Below are 22,893 nucleotides of genomic sequence, written 5' to 3' on the forward strand. Positions count from 1 at the left end.
TGGGGGTGACCAAAGTTGCCAAAACGTGTTTATTTCTGCTGATAAACACGTTTTGACAATTTCAGCACACTGGGGTTAAGGGCCGACTCAGTGGGCACTTTTCAACCAAGCAGGTACACTGCGATTCTAAGGGCTGAGAAAACGCGTTTATTTCGGGCTGAAAAACACGTTTTGAAAACTGTGCTGTTCCTGCCCTATAACTTACATGGGGGTGACCAAAGTTGCCAAAACGTGTTTATTTCTGCTGATAAACACGTTTTGACAATTTCAGCACACTGGGGTTAAGGGCCGACTCAGTGGGCACTTTTCAACCAAGCAGGTACACTGCGATTCTAAGGGCTGAGAAAACGCGTTTATTTCGGGCTGAAAAACACGTTTTGAAAACTGTGCTGTTCCTGCCCTATAACTTACATGGGGGTGACCAAAGTTGCCAAAACGTGTTTATTTCTGCTGATAAACACGTTTTGACAATTTCAGCACACTGGGGTTAAGGGCTGACTCAGGGGGCTCTTCTGAGCCAGGCAGTTACACTGCGATTCTAAGGGCTGAGAAAACGCGCTTATTTCGGGCTGAAAAACACGTTTTGAAAACTGTCTTGTTCCTGCCCTATAACTTACATGGGGGTGACCAAAGTTGCCTAAACGTGTTTATTTCTGCTGATAAACACGTTTTGACAATTTCAGCACACTGGGGTTAAGGGCCGACTCAGTGGGCACTTTTCAACCAAGCAGGTACACTGCGATTCTAAGGGCTGAGAAAACGCGCTTATTTCGGGCTGAAAAACACGTTTTGAAAACTGTCTTGTTCCTGCCCTATAACTTACATGGGGGTGACCAAAGTTGCCTAAACGTGTTTATTTCTGCTGATAAACACGGTTTGACAATTTCAGCACACTGGGGTTAAGGGCCGACTCAGTGGGCACTTTTCAACCAAGCAGGTACACTGCGATTCTAAGGGCTGAGAAAACGCGTTTATTTCGGGCTGAAAAACACGTTTTGAAAACTGTGCTGTTCCTGCCCTATAACTTACATGGGGGTGACCAAAGTTGCCAAAACGTGTTTATTTCTGCTGATAAACACGTTTTGACAATATCAGCACACTGGGGTTAAGGGCTGACTCAGGGGGCTCTTCTGAGCCAGGTAGTTACACTGCGATTCTAAGGGCTGAGAAAACGCGCTTATTTCGGGCTGAAAAACACGTTTTGAAAACTGTCTTGTTCCTGCCCTATAACTTACATGGGGGTGACCAAAGTTGCCAAAACGTGTTTATTTCTGCTGATAAACACGTTTTGACAATTTCAGCACACTGGGGTTAAGGGCCGACTCAGTGGGCACTTTTCAACCAAGCAGGTACACTGCGATTCTAAGGGCTGAGAAAACGCGTTTATTTCGGGCTGAAAAACACGTTTTGAAAACTGTGCTGTTCCTGCCCTATAACTTACATGGGGGTGACCAAAGTTGCCAAAACGTGTTTATTTCTGCTGATAAACACGTTTTGACAATTTCAGCACACTGGGGTTAAGGGCCGACTCAGGGGGCTCTTCTGAGCCAGGCAGTTACACTGCGATTCTAAGGGCTGAGAAAACGCGCTTATTTCGGGCTGAAAAACACGTTTTGAAAACTGTGCTGTTCCTGCCCTATAACTTACATGGGGGTGAAAAAAGTTGCCAAAACGTGTTTATTTCTGCTGATAAACACGTTTTGACAATTTCAGCACACTGGGGTTAAGGGCCGACTCAGTGGGCACTTTTCAACCAAGTAGGTACACTGCGATTCTAAGGGCTGAGAAAACGCGTTTATTTCGGGCTGAAAAACACGTTTTGAAAACTGTGCTGTTCCTGCCCTATAACTTACATGGGGGTGACCAAAGTTGCCAAAACGTGTTTATTTCTGCTGATAAACACGTTTTGACAATTTCAGCACACTGGGGTTAAGGGCCGACTCAGGGGGCTCTTCTGAGCCAGGCAGTTACACTGCGATTCTAAGGGCTGAGAAAACGCGCTTATTTCGGGCTGAAAAACACGTTTTGAAAACTGTCTTGTTCCTGCCCTATAACTTACATGGGGGTGACCAAAGTTGCCTAAACGTGTTTATTTCTGCTGATAAACACGTTTTGACAATTTCAGCACACTGGGGTTAAGGGCCGACTCAGTGGGCACTTTTCAACCAAGCAGGTACACTGCGATTCTAAGGGCTGAGAAAACGCGCTTATTTCGGGCTGAAAAACACGTTTTGAAAACTGTCTTGTTCCTGCCCTATAACTTACATGGGGGTGACCAAAGTTGCCTAAACGTGTTTATTTCTGCTGATAAACACGTTTTGACAATTTCAGCACACTGGGGTTAAGGGCCGACTCAGTGGGCACTTTTCAACCAAGCAGGTACACTGCGATTCTAAGGGCTGAGAAAACGCGTTTATTTCGGGCTAAAAAACACCTTTTGAAAACTGTCTTGTTCCTGCCCTATAACTTACATGGGGGTGACCAAAGGTGCCTAAACGTGTTTATTTCTGCTGATAAACACGTTTTGACAATTTCAGCACACTGGGGTTAAGGGCCGACTCAGTGGGCACTTTTCAACCAAGCAGGTACACTGCGATTCTAAGGGCTGAGAAAACGCGTTTATTTCGGGCTGAAAAACACGTTTTGAAAACTGTGCTGTTCCTGCCCTATAACTTACATGGGGGTGACCAAAGTTGCCAAAACGTGTTTATTTCTGCTGATAAACACGTTTTGACAATTTCAGCACAGTGGGGTTAAGGGCCGACTCAGTGGGCACTTTTCAACCAAGCAGGTACATTGCGATTCTAAGGGCTGAGAAAACGCGTTTATTTCGGGCTGAAAAACACGTTTTGAAAACTGTGCTGTTCCTGCCCTATAACTTACATGGGGGTGACCAAAGTTGCCAAAACGTGTTTATTTCTGCTGATAAACACGTTTTGACAATTTCAGCACACTGGGGTTAAGGGCTGACTCAGGGGGCTCTTCTGAGCCAGGCAGTTACACTGCGATTCTAAGGGCTGAGAAAACGCGCTTATTTCGGGCTGAAAAACACGTTTTGAAAACTGTCTTGTTCCTGCCCTATAACTTACATGGGGGTGACCAAAGTTGCCTAAACGTGTTTATTTCTGCTGATAAACACGTTTTGACAATTTCAGCACACTGGGGTTAAGGGCCGACTCAGTGGGCACTTTTCAACCAAGCAGGTACATTGCGATTGTAAGGGCTGAGAAAACGCGTTTATTTCGGGCTGAAAAACACGTTTTGAAAACTGTGCTGTTCCTGCCCTATAACTTACATGGGGGTGACCAAAGTTGCCAAAACGTGTTTATTTCTGCTGATAAACACGTTTTGACAATTTCAGCACACTGGGGTTAAGGGCTGACTCAGGGGGCTCTTCTGAGCCAGGCAGTTACACTGCGATTCTAAGGGCTGAGAAAACGCGCTTATTTCGGGCTGAAAAACACGTTTTGAAAACTGTCTTGTTCCTGCCCTATAACTTACATGGGGGTGACCAAAGTTGCCTAAACGTGTTTATTTCTGCTGATAAACACGTTTTGACAATTTCAGCACACTGGGGTTAAGGGCCGACTCAGTGGGCACTTTTCAACCAAGCAGGTACACTGCGATTCTAAGGGCTGAGAAAACGCGTTTATTTCGGGCTGAAAAACACGTTTTGAAAACTGTGCTGTTCCTGCCCTATAACTTACATGGGGGTGACCAAAGTTGCCTAAACGTGTTTATTTCTGCTGATAAACACGTTTTGACAATTTCAGCACACTGGGGTTAAGGGCCGACTCAGTGGGCACTTTTCAACCAAGCAGGTACACTGCGATTCTAAGGGCTGAGAAAACGCGTTTATTTCGGGCTGAAAAACACGTTTTGAAAACTGTGCTGTTCCTGTCCTATAACTTACATGGGGGTGACCAAAGTTGCCTAAACGTCTTTATTTCTGCTGATAAACACGTTTTGACAATTTCAGCACACTGGGGTTAAGGGCTGACTCAGGGGGCTCTTCTGATCCAGGCAGTTACACTGCGATTCTAAGGGCTGAGAAAACGCGCTTATTTCGGGCTGAAAAACACGTTTTGAAAACTGTCTTGTTCCTGCCCTATAACTTACATGGGGGTGACCAAAGTTGCCTAAACGTGTTTATTTCTGCTGATAAACACGGTTTGACAATTTCAGCACACTGGGGTTAAGGGCCGACTCAGTGGGCACTTTTCAACCAAGCAGGTACACTGCGATTCTAAGGGCTGAGAAAACGCGTTTATTTCGGGCTGAAAAACACGTTTTGAAAACTGTGCTGTTCCTGCCCTATAACTTACATGGGGGTGACCAAAGTTGCCAAAACGTGTTTATTTCTGCTGATAAACACGTTTTGACAATATCAGCACACTGGGGTTAACGGCTGACTCAGGGGGCTCTTCTGAGCCAGGCAGTTACACTGCGATTCTAAGGGCTGAGAAAACGCGCTTATTTCGGGCTGAAAAACACGTTTTGAAAACTGTCTTGTTCCTGCCCTATAACTTACATGGGGGTGACCAAAGTTGCCAAAACGTGTTTATTTCTGCTGATAAACACGTTTTGACAATTTCAGCACACTGGGGTTAAGGGCCGACTCAGTGGGCACTTTTCAACCAAGCAGGTACACTGCGATTCTAAGGGCTGAGAAAACGCGTTTATTTCGGGCTGAAAAACACGTTTTGAAAACTGTGCTGTTCCTGCCCTATAACTTACATGGGGGTGACCAAAGTTGCCAAAACGTGTTTATTTCTGCTGATAAACACGTTTTGACAATTTCAGCACACTGGGGTTAAGGGCCGACTCAGGGGGCTCTTCTGAGCCAGGCAGTTACACTGCGATTCTAAGGGCTGAGAAAACGCGCTTATTTCGGGCTGAAAAACACGTTTTGAAAACTGTGCTGTTCCTGCCCTATAACTTACATGGGGGTGAAAAAAGTTGCCAAAACGTGTTTATTTCTGCTGATAAACACGTTTTGACAATTTCAGCACACTGGGGTTAAGGGCCGACTCAGTGGGCACTTTTCAACCAAGTAGGTACACTGCGATTCTAAGGGCTGAGAAAACGCGTTTATTTCGGGCTGAAAAAACGTTTTGAAAACTGTGCTGTTCCTGCCCTATAACTTACATGGGGGTGACCAAAGTTGCCAAAACGTGTTTATTTCTGCTGATAAACACGTTTTGACAATTTCAGCACACTGGGGTTAAGGGCCGACTCAGGGGGCTCTTCTGAGCCAGGCAGTTACACTGCGATTCTAAGGGCTGAGAAAATGCGCTTATTTCGGGCTGAAAAACACGTTTTGAAAACTGTCTTGTTCCTGCCCTATAACTTACATGGGGGTGACCAAAGTTGCCTAAACGTGTTTATTTCTGCTGATAAACACGTTTTGACAATTTCAGCACACTGGGGTTAAGGGCCGACTCAGTGGGCACTTTTCAACCAAGCAGGTACACTGCGATTCTAAGGGCTGAGAAAACGCGCTTATTTCGGGCTGAAAAACACGTTTTGAAAACTGTCTTGTTCCTGCCCTATAACTTACATGGGGGTGACCAAAGTTGCCTAAACGTGTTTATTTCTGCTGATAAACACGTTTTGACAATTTCAGCACACTGGGGTTAAGGGCCGACTCAGTGGGCACTTTTCAACCAAGCAGGTACACTGCGATTCTAAGGGCTGAGAAAACGCGTTTATTTCGGGCTAAAAAACACCTTTTGAAAACTGTCTTGTTCCTGCCCTATAACTTACATGGGGGTGACCAAAGGTGCCTAAACGTGTTTATTTCTGCTGATAAACACGTTTTGACAATTTCAGCACACTGGGGTTAAGGGCCGACTCAGTGGGCACTTTTCAACCAAGCAGGTACACTGCGATTCTAAGGGCTGAGAAAACGCGTTTATTTCGGGCTGAAAAACACGTTTTGAAAACTGTGCTGTTCCTGCCCTATAACTTACATGGGGGTGACCAAAGTTGCCAAAACGTGTTTATTTCTGCTGATAAACACGTTTTGACAATTTCAGCACACTGGGGTTAAGGGCCGACTCAGTGGGCACTTTTCAACCAAGCAGGTACACTGCGATTCTAAGGGCTGAGAAAACGCGTTTATTTCGGGCTGAAAAACACGTTTTGAAAACTGTGCTGTTCCTGCCCTATAACTTACATGGGGGTGACCAAAGTTGCCTAAACGTGTTTATTTCTGCTGATAAACACGTTTTGACAATTTCAGCACACTGGGGTTAAGGGCCGACTCAGTGGGCACTTTTCAACCAAGCAGGTACACTGCGATTCTAAGGGCTGAGAAAACGCGTTTATTTCGGGCTGAAAAACACGTTTTGAAAACTGTGCTGTTCCTGCCCTATAACTTACATGGGGGTGACCAAAGTTGCCAAAACGTGTTTATTTCTGCTGATAAACACGTTTTGACAATTTCAGCACACTGGGGTTAAGGGCTGACTCAGGGGGCTCTTCTGAGCCAGGCAGTTACACTGCGATTCTAAGGGCTGAGAAAACGCGTTTATTTCGGGCTGAAAAACACGTTTTGAAAACTGTGCTGTTCCTACCCTATAACTTACATGGGGGTGACCAAAGTTGCCAAAACGTGTTTATTTCTGCTGATAAACACGTTTTGACAATTTCAGCACACTGGGGTTAAGGGCTGACTCAGGGGGCTCTTCTGAGCCAGGCAGTTACACTGCGATTCTAAGGGATGAGAAAACGCGCTTATTTCGGGCTGAAAAACACGTTTTGAAAACTGTCTTGTTCCTGCCCTATAACTTACATGGGGGTGACCAAAGTTGCCTAAACGTGTTTATTTCTGCTGATAAACACGTTTTGACAATTTCAGCACACTGGGGTTAAGGGCCGACTCAGTGGGCACTTTTCAACCAAGCAGGTACACTGCGATTCTAAGGGCTGAGAAAACGCGCTTATTTCGGGCTGAAAAACACGTTTTGAAAACTGTGCTGTTCCTGCCCTATAACTTACATGGGGGTGACCAAAGTTGCCTAAACGTCTTTATTTCTGCTGAAAAACACGTTTTGACAATTTCAGCACACTGGGGTTAAGGGCTGACTCAGGGGGCTCTTCTGAGCCAGGCAGTTACACTGCGATTCTAAGGGCTGAGAAAACGCGCTTATTTCGGGCTGAAAAACACGTTTTGAAAACTGTCTTGTTCCTGCCCGATAACTTACATGGGGGTGACCAAAGTTGCCTAAACGTGTTTATTTCTGCTGATAAACACGTTTTGACAATTTCAGCACACTGGGGTTAAGGGCTGACTCAGGGGGCTCTTCTGAGCCAGGTAGTTACACTGCGATTCTAAGGGCTGAGAAAACGCGCTTATTTCGGGCTGAAAAACACGTTTTGAAAACTGTCTTGTTCCTGCCCTATAACTTACATGGGGGTGACCAAAGTTGCCTAAACGTGTTTATTTCTGCTGATAAACACGTTTTGACAATTTCAGCACACTGGGGTTAAGGGCCGACTCAGTGGGCACTTTTCAACCAAGCAGGTACACTGCGATTCTAAGGGCTGAGAAAACGCGCTTATTTCGGGCTGAAAAACACGTTTTGAAAACTGTGCTGTTCCTGCCCTATAACTTACATGGGGGTGACCAAAGTTGCCTAAACGTCTTTATTTCTGCTGAAAAACACGTTTTGACAATTTCAGCACACTGGGGTTAAGGGCTGACTCAGGGGGCTCTTCTGAGCCAGGCAGTTACACTGCGATTCTAAGGGCTGAGAAAACGCGCTTATTTCGGGCTGAAAAACACGTTTTGAAAACTGTCTTGTTCCTGCCCGATAACTTACATGGGGGTGACCAAAGTTGCCTAAACGTGTTTATTTCTGCTGATAAACACGTTTTGACAATTTCAGCACACTGGGGTTAAGGGCCGACTCAGTGGGCACTTTTCAACCAAGCAGGTACACTGCGATTCTAAGGGCTGAGAAAAAGCGTTTATTTCGGGCTGAAAAACACGTTTTGAAAACTGTGCTGTTCCTGCCCTATAACTTACATGGGGGTGACCAAAGTTGCCAAAACGTGTTTATTTCTGCTGATAAACACGTTTTGACAATTTCAGCACACTGGGGTTAAGGGCCGACTCAGGGGGCTCTTCTGAGCCAGGCAGTTACACTGCGATTCTAAGGGCTGAGAAAACGCGCTTATTTCGGGCTGAAAAACACGTTTTGAAAACTGTGCTGTTCCTGCCCTATAACTTACATGGGGGTGACCAAAGTTGCCTAAACGTCTTTATTTCTGCTGAAAAACACGTTTTGACAATTTCAGCACACTGGGGTTAAGGGCCGACTCAGTGGGCACTTTTCAACCAAGCAGGTACACTGCGATTCTAAGGGCTGAGAAAACGCGTTTATTTCGGGCTGAAAAACACGTTTTGAAAACTGTGCTGTTCCTGCCCTATAACTTACATGGGGGTGACCAAAGTTGCCAAAACGTGTTTATTTCTGCTGATAAACACGTTTTGACAATTTCAGCACACTGGGGTTAAGGGCCGACTCAGTGGGCACTTTTCAACCAAGCAGGTACACTGCGATTCTAAGGGCTGAGAAAACGCGTTTATTTCGGGCTGAAAAACACGTTTTGAAAACTGTGCTGTTCCTGCCCTATAACTTACATGGGGGTGACCAAAGTTGCCAAAACGTGTTTATTTCTGCTGATAAACACGTTTTGACAATTTCAGCACACTGGGGTTAAGGGCTGACTCAGGGGGCTCTTCTGAGCCAGGTAGTTACACTGCGATTCTAAGGGCTGAGAAAACGCGCTTATTTCGGGCTGAAAAACACGTTTTGAAAACTGTCTTGTTCCTGCCCTATAACTTACATGGGGGTGACCAAAGTTGCCTAAACGTGTTTATTTCTGCTGATAAACACGTTTTGACAATTTCAGCACACTGGGGTTAAGGGCCGACTCAGTGGGCACTTTTCAACCAAGCAGGTACACTGCGATTCTAAGGGCTGAGAAAACGCGTTTATTTCGTGCTGAAAAACACGTTTTGAAAACTGTGCTGTTCCTGCCCTATAACTTACATGGGGGTGACCAAAGTTGCCAAAACGTGTTTATTTCTGCTGATAAACACGTTTTGACAATTTCAGCACACTGGGGTTAAGGGCCGACTCAGTGGGCACTTTTCAACCAAGCAGGTACACTGCGATTCTAAGGGCTGAGAAAACGCGTTTATTTCGGGCTGAAAAACACGTTTTGAAAACTGTGCTGTTCCTGCCCTATAACTTACATGGGGGTGACCAAAGTTGCCAAAACGTGTTTATTTCTGCTGATAAACACGTTTTGACAATTTCAGCACACTGGGGTTAAGGGCTGACTCAGGGGGCTCTTCTGAGCCAGGCAGTTACACTGCGATTCTAAGGGCTGAGAAAACGCGCTTATTTCGGGCTGAAAAACACGTTTTGAAAACTGTGTTGTTCCTGCCCTATAACTTACATGGGGGTGACCAAAGTTGCCTAAACGTGTTTATTTCTGCTGATAAACACGTTTTGACAATTTCAGCACACTGGGGTTAAGGGCCGACTCAGTGGGCACTTTTCAACCAAGCAGGTACACTGCGATTCTAAGGGCTGAGAAAACACGTTTATTTCGGGCTGAAAAACACGTTTTGAAAACTGTGCTGTTCCTGCCCTATAACTTACATGGGGGTGACCAAAGTTGCCAAAACGTGTTTATTTCTGCTGATAAACACGTTTTGACAATTTCAGCACACTGGGGTTAAGGGCTGACTCAGGGGGCTCTTCTGAGCCAGGCAGTTACACTGCGATTCTAAGGGCTGAGAAAACGCGTTTATTTCGGGCTGAAAAACACGTTTTGAAAACTGTCTTGTTCCTGCCCTATAACTTACATGGGGGTGACCAAAGTTGCCAAAACGTGTTTATTTCTGCTGATAAACACGTTTTGACAATTTCAGCACACTGGGGTTAAGGGCCGACTCAGTGGGCACTTTTCAATCAAGCAGGTACACTGCGATTCTAAGGGCTGAGAAAACGCGTTTATTTCGGGCTGAAAAACACGTTTTGAAAACTGTGCTGTTCCTGCCCTATAACTTACATGGGGGTGACCAAAGTTGCCAAAACGTGTTTATTTCTGCTGATAAACACGTTTTGACAATTTCAGCACACTGGGGTTAAGGGCCGACTCAGTGGGCACTTTTCAACCAAGCAGGTACACTGCGATTCTAAGGGCTGAGAAAACGCGTTTATTTCGGGCTGAAAAACACGTTTTGAAAACTGTGCTGTTCCTGCCCTATAACTTACATGGGGGTGACCAAAGTTGCCAAAACGTGTTTATTTCTGCTGATAAACACGTTTTGACAATTTCAGCACACTGGGGTTAAGGGCTGACTCAGGGGGCTCTTCTGAGCCAGGCAGTTACACTGCGATTCTAAGGGCTGAGAAAACGCGCTTATTTCGGGCTGAAAAACACGTTTTGAAAACTGTCTTGTTCCTGCCCTATAACTTACATGGGGGTGACCAAAGTTGCCTAAACGTGTTTATTTCTGCTGATAAACACGTTTTGACAATTTCAGCACACTGGGGTTAAGGGCCGACTCAGTGGGCACTTTTCAACCAAGCAGGTACACTGCGATTCTAAGGGCTGAGAAAACGCGTTTATTTCGGGCTGAAAAACACGTTTTGAAAACTGTGCTGTTCCTGCCCTATAACTTACATGGGGGTGACCAAAGTTGCCTAAACGTGTTTATTTCTGCTGATAAACACGTTTTGACAATTTCAGCACACTGGGGTTAAGGGCCGACTCAGTGGGCACTTTTCAACCAAGCAGGTACACTGCGATTCTAAGGGCTGAGAAAACGCGTTTATTTCGGGCTGAAAAACACGTTTTGAAAACTGTGCTGTTCCTGCCCTATAACTTACATGGGGGTGACCAAAGTTGCCAAAACGTGTTTATTTCTGCTGATAAACACGTTTTGACAATTTCAGCACACTGGGGTTAAGGGCTGACTCAGGGGGCTCTTCTGAGCCAGGCAGTTACACTGCGATTCTAAGGGCTGAGAAAACGCGCTTATTTGGGCTGAAAAACACGTTTTGAAAACTGTCTTGTTCCTGCCCTATAACTTACATGGGGGTGACCAAAGTTGCCTAAACGTGTTTATTTCTGCTGATAAACACGTTTTGACAATTTCAGCATACTGGGGTTAAGTGCCGACTCAGTGGGCACTTTTCAACCAAGCAGGTACACTGCGATTCTAAGGGCTGAGAAAACGCGTTTATTTCGGGCTGAAAAACACGTTTTGAAAACTGTGCTGTTCCTGCCCTATAACTTACATGGGGGTGACCAAAGTTGCCTAAACGTCTTTATTTCTGCTGAAAAACACGTTTTGACAATTTCAGCACACTGGGGTTAAGGGCTGACTCACGGGGCTCTTCTGAGCCAGGCAGTTACACTGCGATTCTAAGGGCTGAGAAAACGCGCATATTTCGGGCTGAAAAACACGTTTTGAAAACTGTGCTGTTCCTGCCCTATAACGTACATGGGGGTGACCAAAGTTGCCAAAACGTGTTTATTTCTGCTGATAAACACGTTTTGACAATTTCAGCACACTGGGGTTAAGGGCCGACTCAGTGGGCACTTTTCAACCAAGCAGGTACACTGCGATTCTAAGGGCTGAGAAAACGCGTTTATTTCGTGCTGAAAAACACGTTTTGAAAACTGTGCTGTTCCTGCCCTATAACTTACATGGGGGTGACCAAAGTTGCCAAAACGTGTTTATTTCTGCTGATAAACACGTTTTGACAATTTCAGCACACTGGGGTTAAGGGCCGACTCAGTGGGCACTTTTCAACCAAGCAGGTACACTGCGATTCTAAGGGCTGAGAAAACGCGTTTATTTCGGGCTGAAAAACACGTTTTGAAAACTGTGCTGTTCCTGCCCTATAACTTACATGGGGGTGACCAAAGTTGCCAAAACGTGTTTATTTCTGCTGATAAACACGTTTTGACAATTTCAGCACACTGGGGTTAAGGGCTGACTCAGGGGGCTCTTCTGAGCCAGGCAGTTACACTGCGATTCTAAGGGCTGAGAAAACGCGCTTATTTCGGGCTGAAAAACACGTTTTGAAAACTGTGTTGTTCCTGCCCTATAACTTACATGGGGGTGACCAAAGTTGCCTAAACGTGTTTATTTCTGCTGATAAACACGTTTTGACAATTTCAGCACACTGGGGTTAAGGGCCGACTCAGTGGGCACTTTTCAACCAAGCAGGTACACTGCGATTCTAAGGGCTGAGAAAACGCGTTTATTTCGGGCTGAAAAACACGTTTTGAAAACTGTGCTGTTCCTGCCCTATAACTTACATGGGGGTGACCAAAGTTGCCAAAACGTGTTTATTTCTGCTGATAAACACGTTTTGACAATTTCAGCACACTGGGGTTAAGGGCTGACTCAGGGGGCTCTTCTGAGCCAGGCAGTTACACTGCGATTCTAAGGGCTGAGAAAACGCGTTTATTTCGGGCTGAAAAACACGTTTTGAAAACTGTCTTGTTCCTGCCCTATAACTTACATGGGGGTGACCAAAGTTGCCAAAACGTGTTTATTTCTGCTGATAAACACGTTTTGACAATTTCAGCACACTGGGGTTAAGGGCCGACTCAGTGGGCACTTTTCAATCAAGCAGGTACACTGCGATTCTAAGGGCTGAGAAAACGCGTTTATTTCGGGCTGAAAAACACGTTTTGAAAACTGTGCTGTTCCTGCCCTATAACTTACATGGGGGTGACCAAAGTTGCCAAAACGTGTTTATTTCTGCTGATAAACACGTTTTGACAATTTCAGCACACTGGGGTTAAGGGCCGACTCAGTGGGCACTTTTCAACCAAGCAGGTACACTGCGATTCTAAGGGCTGAGAAAACGCGTTTATTTCGGGCTGAAAAACACGTTTTGAAAACTGTGCTGTTCCTGCCCTATAACTTACATGGGGGTGACCAAAGTTGCCAAAACGTGTTTATTTCTGCTGATAAACACGTTTTGACAATTTCAGCACACTGGGGTTAAGGGCTGACTCAGGGGGCTCTTCTGAGCCAGGCAGTTACACTGCGATTCTAAGGGCTGAGAAAACGCGCTTATTTCGGGCTGAAAAACACGTTTTGAAAACTGTCTTGTTCCTGCCCTATAACTTACATGGGGGTGACCAAAGTTGCCTAAACGTGTTTATTTCTGCTGATAAACACGTTTTGACAATTTCAGCACACTGGGGTTAAGGGCCGACTCAGTGGGCACTTTTCAACCAAGCAGGTACACTGCGATTCTAAGGGCTGAGAAAACGCGTTTATTTCGGGCTGAAAAACACGTTTTGAAAACTGTGCTGTTCCTGCCCTATAACTTACATGGGGGTGACCAAAGTTGCCTAAACGTGTTTATTTCTGCTGATAAACACGTTTTGACAATTTCAGCACACTGGGGTTAAGGGCCGACTCAGTGGGCACTTTTCAACCAAGCAGGTACACTGCGATTCTAAGGGCTGAGAAAACGCGTTTATTTCGGGCTGAAAAACACGTTTTGAAAACTGTGCTGTTCCTGCCCTATAACTTACATGGGGGTGACCAAAGTTGCCAAAACGTGTTTATTTCTGCTGATAAACACGTTTTGACAATTTCAGCACACTGGGGTTAAGGGCTGACTCAGGGGGCTCTTCTGAGCCAGGCAGTTACACTGCGATTCTAAGGGCTGAGAAAACGCGCTTATTTGGGCTGAAAAACACGTTTTGAAAACTGTCTTGTTCCTGCCCTATAACTTACATGGGGGTGACCAAAGTTGCCTAAACGTGTTTATTTCTGCTGATAAACACGTTTTGACAATTTCAGCATACTGGGGTTAAGTGCCGACTCAGTGGGCACTTTTCAACCAAGCAGGTACACTGCGATTCTAAGGGCTGAGAAAACGCGTTTATTTCGGGCTGAAAAACACGTTTTGAAAACTGTGCTGTTCCTGCCCTATAACTTACATGGGGGTGACCAAAGTTGCCTAAACGTCTTTATTTCTGCTGAAAAACACGTTTTGACAATTTCAGCACACTGGGGTTAAGGGCTGACTCACGGGGCTCTTCTGAGCCAGGCAGTTACACTGCGATTCTAAGGGCTGAGAAAACGCGCATATTTCGGGCTGAAAAACACGTTTTGAAAACTGTGCTGTTCCTGCCCTATAACGTACATGGGGGTGACCAAAGTTGCCAAAACGTGTTTATTTCTGCTGATAAACACGTTTTGACAATTTCAGCACACTGGGGTTAAGGGCCGACTCAGTGGGCACTTTTCAACCAAGCAGGTACACTGCGATTCTAAGGGCTGAGAAAACGCGTTTATTTCGGGCTGAAAAACACGTTTTGAAAACTGTGCTGTTCCTGCCCTATAACTTACATGGGGGTGACCAAAGTTGCCTAAACGTGTTTATTTCTGCTGATAAACACGTTTTGACAATTTCAGCACACTGGGGTTAAGGGCCGACTCAGTGGGCACTTTTCAACCAAGCAGGTACACTGCGATTCTAAGGGCTGAGAAAACGTGTTTATTTCGGGCTGAAAAACACGTTTTGAAAACTGTGCTGTTCCTGCCCTATAACTTACATGGGGGTGACCAAAGTTGCCAAAACGTGTTTATTTCTGCTGATAAACACGTTTTGACAATTTCAGCACACTGGGGTTAAGGGCTGACTCAGGGGGCTCTTCTGAGCCAGGCAGTTACACTGCGATTCTAAGGGCTGAGAAAACGCGTTTATTTCGGGCTGAAAAACACGTTTTGAAAACTGTGCTGTTCCTACCCTATAACTTACATGGGGGTGACCAAAGTTGCCAAAACGTGTTTATTTCTGCTGATAAACACGTTTTGACAATTTCAGCACACTGGGGTTAAGGGCTGACTCAGGGGGCTCTTCTGAGCCAGGCAGTTACACTGCGATTCTAAGGGATGAGAAAACGCGCTTATTTCGGGCTGAAAAACACGTTTTGAAAACTGTCTTGTTCCTGCCCTATAACTTACATGGGGGTGACCAAAGTTGCCTAAACGTGTTTATTTCTGCTGATAAACACGTTTTGACAATTTCAGCACACTGGGGTTAAGGGCCGACTCAGTGGGCACTTTTCAACCAAGCAGGTACACTGCGATTCTAAGGGCTGAGAAAACGCGCTTATTTCGGGCTGAAAAACACGTTTTGAAAACTGTGCTGTTCCTGCCCTATAACTTACATGGGGGTGACCAAAGTTGCCTAAACGTCTTTATTTCTGCTGAAAAACACGTTTTGACAATTTCAGCACACTGGGTTAAGGGCTGACTCAGGGGGCTCTTCTGAGCCAGGCAGTTACACTGCGATTCTAAGGGCTGAGAAAACGCGTTTATTTCGGGCTGAAAAACACGTTTTGAAAACTGTGCTGTTCCTGCCCTATAACTTACATGGGGGTGACCAAAGTTGCCAAAACGTGTTTATTTCTGCTGATAAACACGTTTTGACAATTTCAGCACACTGGGGTTAAGGGCCGACTCAGTGGGCACTTTTCAACCAAGCAGGTACACTGCGATTCTAAGGGCTGAGAAAACGCGTTTATTTCGGGCTGAAAAACACGTTTTGAAAACTGTGCTGTTCCTGCCCTATAACTTACATGGGGGTGACCAAAGTTGCCAAAACGTGTTTATTTCTGCTGATAAACACGTTTTGACAATTTCAGCACACTGGGGTTAAGGGCTGACTCAGGGGGCTCTTCTGAGCCAGGTAGTTACACTGCGATTCTAAGGGCTGAGAAAACGCGCTTATTTCGGGCTGAAAAACACGTTTTGAAAACTGTCTTGTTCCTGCCCTATAACTTACATGGGGGTGACCAAAGTTGCCTAAACGTGTTTATTTCTGCTGATAAACACGTTTTGACAATTTCAGCACACTGGGGTTAAGGGCCGACTCAGTGGGCACTTTTCAACCAAGCAGGTACACTGCGATTCTAAGGGCTGAGAAAACGCGCTTATTTCGGGCTGAAAAACACGTTTTGAAAACTGTGCTGTTCCTGCCCTATAACTTACATGGGGGTGACCAAAGTTGCCTAAACGTCTTTATTTCTGCTGAAAAACACGTTTTGACAATTTCAGCACACTGGGGTTAAGGGCTGACTCAGGGGGCTCTTCTGAGCCAGGCAGTTACACTGCGATTCTAAGGGCTGAGAAAACGCGTTTATTTCGGGCTGAAAAACACGTTTTGAAAACTGTGCTGTTCCTGCCCTATAACTTACATGGGGGTGACCAAAGTTGCCAAAACGTGTTTATTTCTGCTGATAAACACGTTTTGACAATTTCAGCACACTGGGGTTAAGGGCCGACTCAGTGGGCACTTTTCAACCAAGCAGGTACACTGCGATTCTAAGGGCTGAGAAAACGCGTTTATTTCGGGCTGAAAAACACGTTTTGAAAACTGTGCTGTTCCTGCCCTATAACTTACATGGGGGTGACCAAAGTTGCCTAAACGTGTTTATTTCTGCTGATAAACACGTTTTGACAATTTCAGCACACTGGGGTTAAGGGCCGACTCAGTGGGCACTTTTCAACCAAGCAGGTACACTGCGATTCTAAGGGCTGAGAAAACGCGTTTATTTCGGGCTGAAAAACACGTTTTGAAAACTGTGCTGTTCCTGCCCTATAACTTACATGGGGGTGACCAAAGTTGCCAAAACGTGTTTATTTCTGCTGATAAACACGTTTTGACAATTTCAGCACACTGGGGTTAAGGGCTGACTCAGGGGGCTCTTCTGAGCCAGGCAGTTACACTGCGATTCTAAGGGCTGAGAAAACGCGTTTATTTCGGGCTGAAAAACACGTTTTGAAAACTGTGCTGTTCCTACCCTATAACTTACATGGGGGTGACCAAAGTTGCCAAAACGTGTTTATTTCTGCTGATAAACACGTTTTGACAATTTCAGCACACTGGGGTTAAGGGCTGACTCAGGGGGCTCTTCTGAGCCAGGCAGTTACACTGCGATTCTAAGGGATGAGAAAACGCGCTTATTTCGGGCTGAAAAACACGTTTTGAAAACTGTCTTGTTCCTGCCCTATAACTTACATGGGGGTGACCAAAGTTGCCTAAACGTGTTTATTTCTGCTGATAAACACGTTTTGACAATTTCAGCACACTGGGGTTAAGGGCCGACTCAGTGGGCACTTTTCAACCAAGCAGGTACACTGCGATTCTAAGGGCTGAGAAAACGCGCTTATTTCGGGCTGAAAAACACGTTTTGAAAACTGTGCTGTTCCTGCCCTATAACTTACATGGGGGTGACCAAAGTTGCCTAAACGTCTTTATTTCTGCTGAAAAACACGTTTTGACAATTTCAGCACACTGGGTTAAGGGCTGACTCAGGGGGCTCTTCTGAGCCAGGCAGTTACACTGCGATTCTAAGGGCTGAGAAAACGCGTTTATTTCGGGCTGAAAAACACGTTTTGAAAACTGTGCTGTTCCTGCCCTATAACTTACATGGGGGTGACCAAAGTTGCCAAAACGTGTTTATTTCTGCTGATAAACACGTTTTGACAATTTCAGCACACTGGGGTTAAGGGCCGACTCAGTGGGCACTTTTCAACCAAGCAGGTACACTGCGATTCTAAGGGCTGAGAAAACGCGTTTATTTCGGGCTGAAAAACACGTTTTGAAAACTGTGCTGTTCCTGCCCTATAACTTACATGGGGGTGACCAAAGTTGCCAAAACGTGTTTATTTCTGCTGATAAACACGTTTTGACAATTTCAGCACACTGGGGTTAAGGGCTGACTCAGGGGGCTCTTCTGAGCCAGGTAGTTACACTGCGATTCTAAGGGCTGAGAAAACGCGCTTATTTCGGGCTGAAAAACACGTTTTGAAAACTGTCTTGTTCCTGCCCTATAACTTACATGGGGGTGACCAAAGTTGCCTAAACGTGTTTATTTCTGCTGATAAACACGTTTTGACAATTTCAGCACACTGGGGTTAAGGGCCGACTCAGTGGGCACTTTTCAACCAAGCAGGTACACTGCGATTCTAAGGGCTGAGAAAACGCGCTTATTTCGGGCTGAAAAACACGTTTTGAAAACTGTGCTGTTCCTGCCCTATAACTTACATGGGGGTGACCAAAGTTGCCTAAACGTCTTTATTTCTGCTGAAAAACACGTTTTGACAATTTCAGCACACTGGGGTTAAGGGCTGACTCAGGGGGCTCTTCTGAGCCAGGCAGTTACACTGCGATTCTAAGGGCTGAGAAAACGCGTTTATTTCGGGCTGAAAAACACGTTTTGAAAACTGTCTTGTTCCTGCCCTATAACTTACATGGGGGTGACCAAAGTTGCCAAAACGTGTTTATTTCTGCTGATAAACACGTTTTGACAATTTCAGCACACTGGGGTTAAGGGCCGACTCAGTGGGCACTTTTCAATCAAGCAGGTACACTGCGATTCTAAGGGCTGAGAAAACGCGTTTATTTCGGGCTGAAAAACACGTTTTGAAAACTGTGCTGTTCCTGCCCTATAACTTACATGGGGGTGACCAAAGTTGCCAAAACGTGTTTATTTCTGCTGATAAACACGTTTTGACAATTTCAGCACACTGGGGTTAAGGGCCGACTCAGTGGGCACTTTTCAACCAAGCAGGTACACTGCGATTCTAAGGGCTGAGAAAACGCGTTTATTTCGGGCTGAAAAACACGTTTTGAAAACTGTGCTGTTCCTGCCCTATAACTTACATGGGGGTGACCAAAGTTGCCAAAACGTGTTTATTTCTGCTGATAAACACGTTTTGACAATTTCAGCACACTGGGGTTAAGGGCCGACTCAGTGGGCACTTTTCAACCAAGCAGGTACACTGCGATTCTAAGGGCTGAGAAAACGCGTTTATTTCGGGCTAAAAAACACCTTTTGAAAACTGTGCTGTTCCTGCCCTATAACTTACATGGGGGTGACCAAAGTTGCCAAAACGTGTTTATTTCTGCTGATAAACACGTTTTGACAATTTCAGCACACTGGGGTTAAGGGCTGACTCAGTGGGCACTTTTCAACCAAGCAGGTACATTGCGATTCTTAGGGCTGAGAAAACGCGTTTATTTCGGGCTGAAAAACACGTTTTGAAACTGTGCTGTTCCTGCCCTATAACTTACATGGGGTTGACCAAAGTTGCCAAAACGTGTTTATTTCTGCTGATAAACACGTTTTGACAATTTCAGCACACTGGGGTTAACGGCTGACTCAGGGGGCTCTTCTGAGCCAGGCAGTTACACTGCGATTCTAAGGGCTGAGAAAACGCGTTTATTTCGGGCTGAAAAACACGTTTTGAAAACTGTCTTGTTCCTGCCCTATAACTTACATGGGGGTGACCAAAGTTGCCAAAACGTGTTTATTTCTGCTGATAAACACGTTTTGACAATTTCAGCACACTGGGGTTAAGGGCCGACTCAGTGGGCACTTTTCAATCAAGCAGGTACACTGCGATTCTAAGGGCTGAGAAAACGCGTTTATTTCGGGCTGAAAAACACGTTTTGAAAACTGTGCTGTTCCTGCCCTATAACTTACATGGGGGTGACCAAAGTTGCCAAAACGTGTTTATTTCTGCTGATAAACACGTTTTGACAATTTCAGCACACTGGGGTTAAGGGCCGACTCAGTGGGCACTTTTCAACCAAGCAGGTACACTGCGATTCTAAGGGCTGAGAAAACGCGTTTATTTCGGGCTGAAAAACACGTTTTGAAAACTGTGCTGTTCCTGCCCTATAACTTACATGGGGGTGACCAAAGTTGCCAAAACGTGTTTATTTCTGCTGATAAACACGTTTTGACAATTTCAGCACACTGGGGTTAAGGGCTGACTCAGGGGGCTCTTCTGAGCCAGGCAGTTACACTGCGATTCTAAGGGCTGAGAAAACGCGCTTATTTCGGGCTGAAAAACACGTTTTGAAAACTGTCTTGTTCCTGCCCTATAACTTACATGGGGGTGACCAAAGTTGCCTAAACGTGTTTATTTCTGCTGATAAACACGTTTTGACAATTTCAGCACACTGGGGTTAAGGGCCGACTCAGTGGGCACTTTTCAACCAAGCAGGTACACTGCGATTCTAAGGGCTGAGAAAACGCGTTTATTTCGGGCTGAAAAACACGTTTTGAAAACTGTGCTGTTCCTGCCCTATAACTTACATGGGGGTGACCAAAGTTGCCAAAACGTGTTTATTTCTGCTGATAAACACGTTTTGACAATTTCAGCACACTGGGGTTAAGGGCCGACTCAGTGGGCACTTTTCAACCAAGCAGGTACACTGCGATTCTAAGGGCTGAGAAAACGCGTTTATTTCGGGCTAAAAAACACCTTTTGAAAACTGTGCTGTTCCTGCCCTATAACTTACATGGGGGTGACCAAAGTTGCCAAAACGTGTTTATTTCTGCTGATAAACACGTTTTGACAATTTCAGCACACTGGGGTTAAGGGCCGACTCAGGGGGCTCTTCTGAGCCAGGCAGTTACACTGCGATTCTAAGGGCTGAGAAAACGCGCTTATTTCGGGCTGAAAAACACGTTTTGAAAACTGTCTTGTTCCTGCCCTATAACTTACATGGGGGTGACCAAAGTTGACTAAACGTGTTTATTTCTGCTGATAAACACGTTTTGACAATTTCAGCACACTGGGGTTAAGGGCCGACTCAGTGGGCACTTTTCAACCAAGCAGGTACACTGCGATTCTAAGGGCTGAGAAAACGCGCTTATTTCGGGCTGAAAAACACGTTTTGAAAACTGTCTTGTTCCTGCCCTATAACTTACATGGGGGTGACCAAAGTTGCCTAAACGTGTTTATTTCTGCTGATAAACACGTTTTGACAATTTCAGCACACTGGGGTTAAGGGCCGACTCAGTGGGCACTTTTCAACCAAGCAGGTACACTGCGATTCTAAGGGCTGAGAAAACGCGTTTATTTCGGGCTAAAAAACACCTTTTGAAAACTGTCTTGTTCCTGCCCTATAACTTACATGGGGGTGACCAAAGGTGCCTAAACGTGTTTATTTCTGCTGATAAACACGTTTTGACAATTTCAGCACACTGGGGTTAAGGGCCGACTCAGTGGGCACTTTTCAACCAAGCAGGTACACTGCGATTCTAAGGGCTGAGAAAACGCGTTTATTTCGGGCTGAAAAACACGTTTTGAAAACTGTGCTGTTCCTGCCCTATAACTTACATGGGGGTGACCAAAGTTGCCAAAACGTGTTTATTTCTGCTGATAAACACGTTTTGACAATTTCAGCACAGTGGGGTTAAGGGCCGACTCAGTGGGCACTTTTCAACCAAGCAGGTACATTGCGATTCTAAGGGCTGAGAAAACGCGTTTATTTCGGGCTGAAAAACACGTTTTGAAAACTGTGCTGTTCCTGCCCTATAACTTACATGGGGGTGACCAAAGTTGCCAAAACGTGTTTATTTCTGCTGATAAACACGTTTTGACAATTTCAGCACACTGGGGTTAAGGGCTGACTCAGGGGGCTCTTCTGAGCCATGCAGTTACACTGCGATTCTAAGGGCTGAGAAAACGCGCTTATTTCGGGCTGAAAAACACGTTTTGAAAACTGTCTTGTTCCTGCCCTATAACTTACATGGGGGTGACCAAAGTTGCCTAAACGTGTTTATTTCTGCTGATAAACACGTTTTGACAATTTCAGCACACTGGGGTTAAGGGCCGACTCAGTGGGCACTTTTCAACCAAGCAGGTACACTGCGATTCTAAGGGCTGAGAAAACGCGTTTATTTCGGGCTGAAAAACACGTTTTGAAAACTGTGCTGTTCCTGCCCTATAACTTACATGGGGGTGACCAAAGTTGCCAAAACGTGTTTATTTCTGCTGATAAACACGTTTTGACAATTTCAGCACAGTGGGGTTAAGGGCCGACTCAGTGGACACTTTTCAACCAAGCAGGTACATTGCGATTCTAAGGGCTGAGAAAACGCGTTTATTTCGGGCTGAAAAACACGTTTTGAAAACTGTGCTGTTCCTGCCCTATAACTTACATGGGGGTGACCAAAGTTGCCAAAACGTGTTTATTTCTGCTGATAAACACGTTTTGACAATTTCAGCACACTGGGGTTAAGGGCTGACTCAGGGGGCTCTTCTGAGCCAGGCAGTTACACTGCGATTCTAAGGGCTGAGAAAACGCGCTTATTTCGGGCTGAAAAACACGTTTTGAAAACTGTCTTGTTCCTGCCCTATAACTTACATGGGGGTGACCAAAGTTGCCTAAACGTGTTTATTTCTGCTGATAAACACGTTTTGACAATTTCAGCACACTGGGGTTAAGGGCCGACTCAGTGGGCACTTTTCAACCAAGCAGGTACACTGCGATTCTAAGGGCTGAGAAAACGCGTTTATTTCGGGCTGAAAAACACGTTTTGAAAACTGTGCTGTTCCTGCCCTATAACTTACATGGGGGTGACCAAAGTTGCCAAAACGTGTTTATTTCTGCTGATAAACACGTTTTGACAATTTCAGCACACTGGGGTTAAGGGCTGACTCAGGGGGCTCTTCTGAGCCAGGCAGTTACACTGCGATTCTAAGGGCTGAGAAAACGCGCTTATTTCGGGCTGAAAAACACGTTTTGAAAACTGTCTTGTTCCTGCCCTATAACTTACATGGGGGTGACCAAAGTTGCCTAAACGTGTTTATTTCTGCTGATAAACACGTTTTGACAATTTCAGCACACTGGGGTTAAGGGCCGACTCAGTGGGCACTTTTCAACCAAGCAGGTACATTGCGATTCTAAGGGCTGAGAAAACGCGTTTATTTCGGGCTGAAAAACACGTTTTGAAAACTGTGCTGTTCCTGCCCTATAACTTACATGGGGGTGACCAAAGTTGCCAAAACGTGTTTAT

Source organism: Atractosteus spatula, assembly GCF_055471065.1.
Source record: "Atractosteus spatula isolate fAtrSpa1 chromosome 10 unlocalized genomic scaffold, fAtrSpa1.hap1 SUPER_10_unloc_4, whole genome shotgun sequence".
In the NCBI taxonomy this organism is placed as follows: domain Eukaryota; kingdom Metazoa; phylum Chordata; class Actinopteri; order Semionotiformes; family Lepisosteidae; genus Atractosteus; species Atractosteus spatula.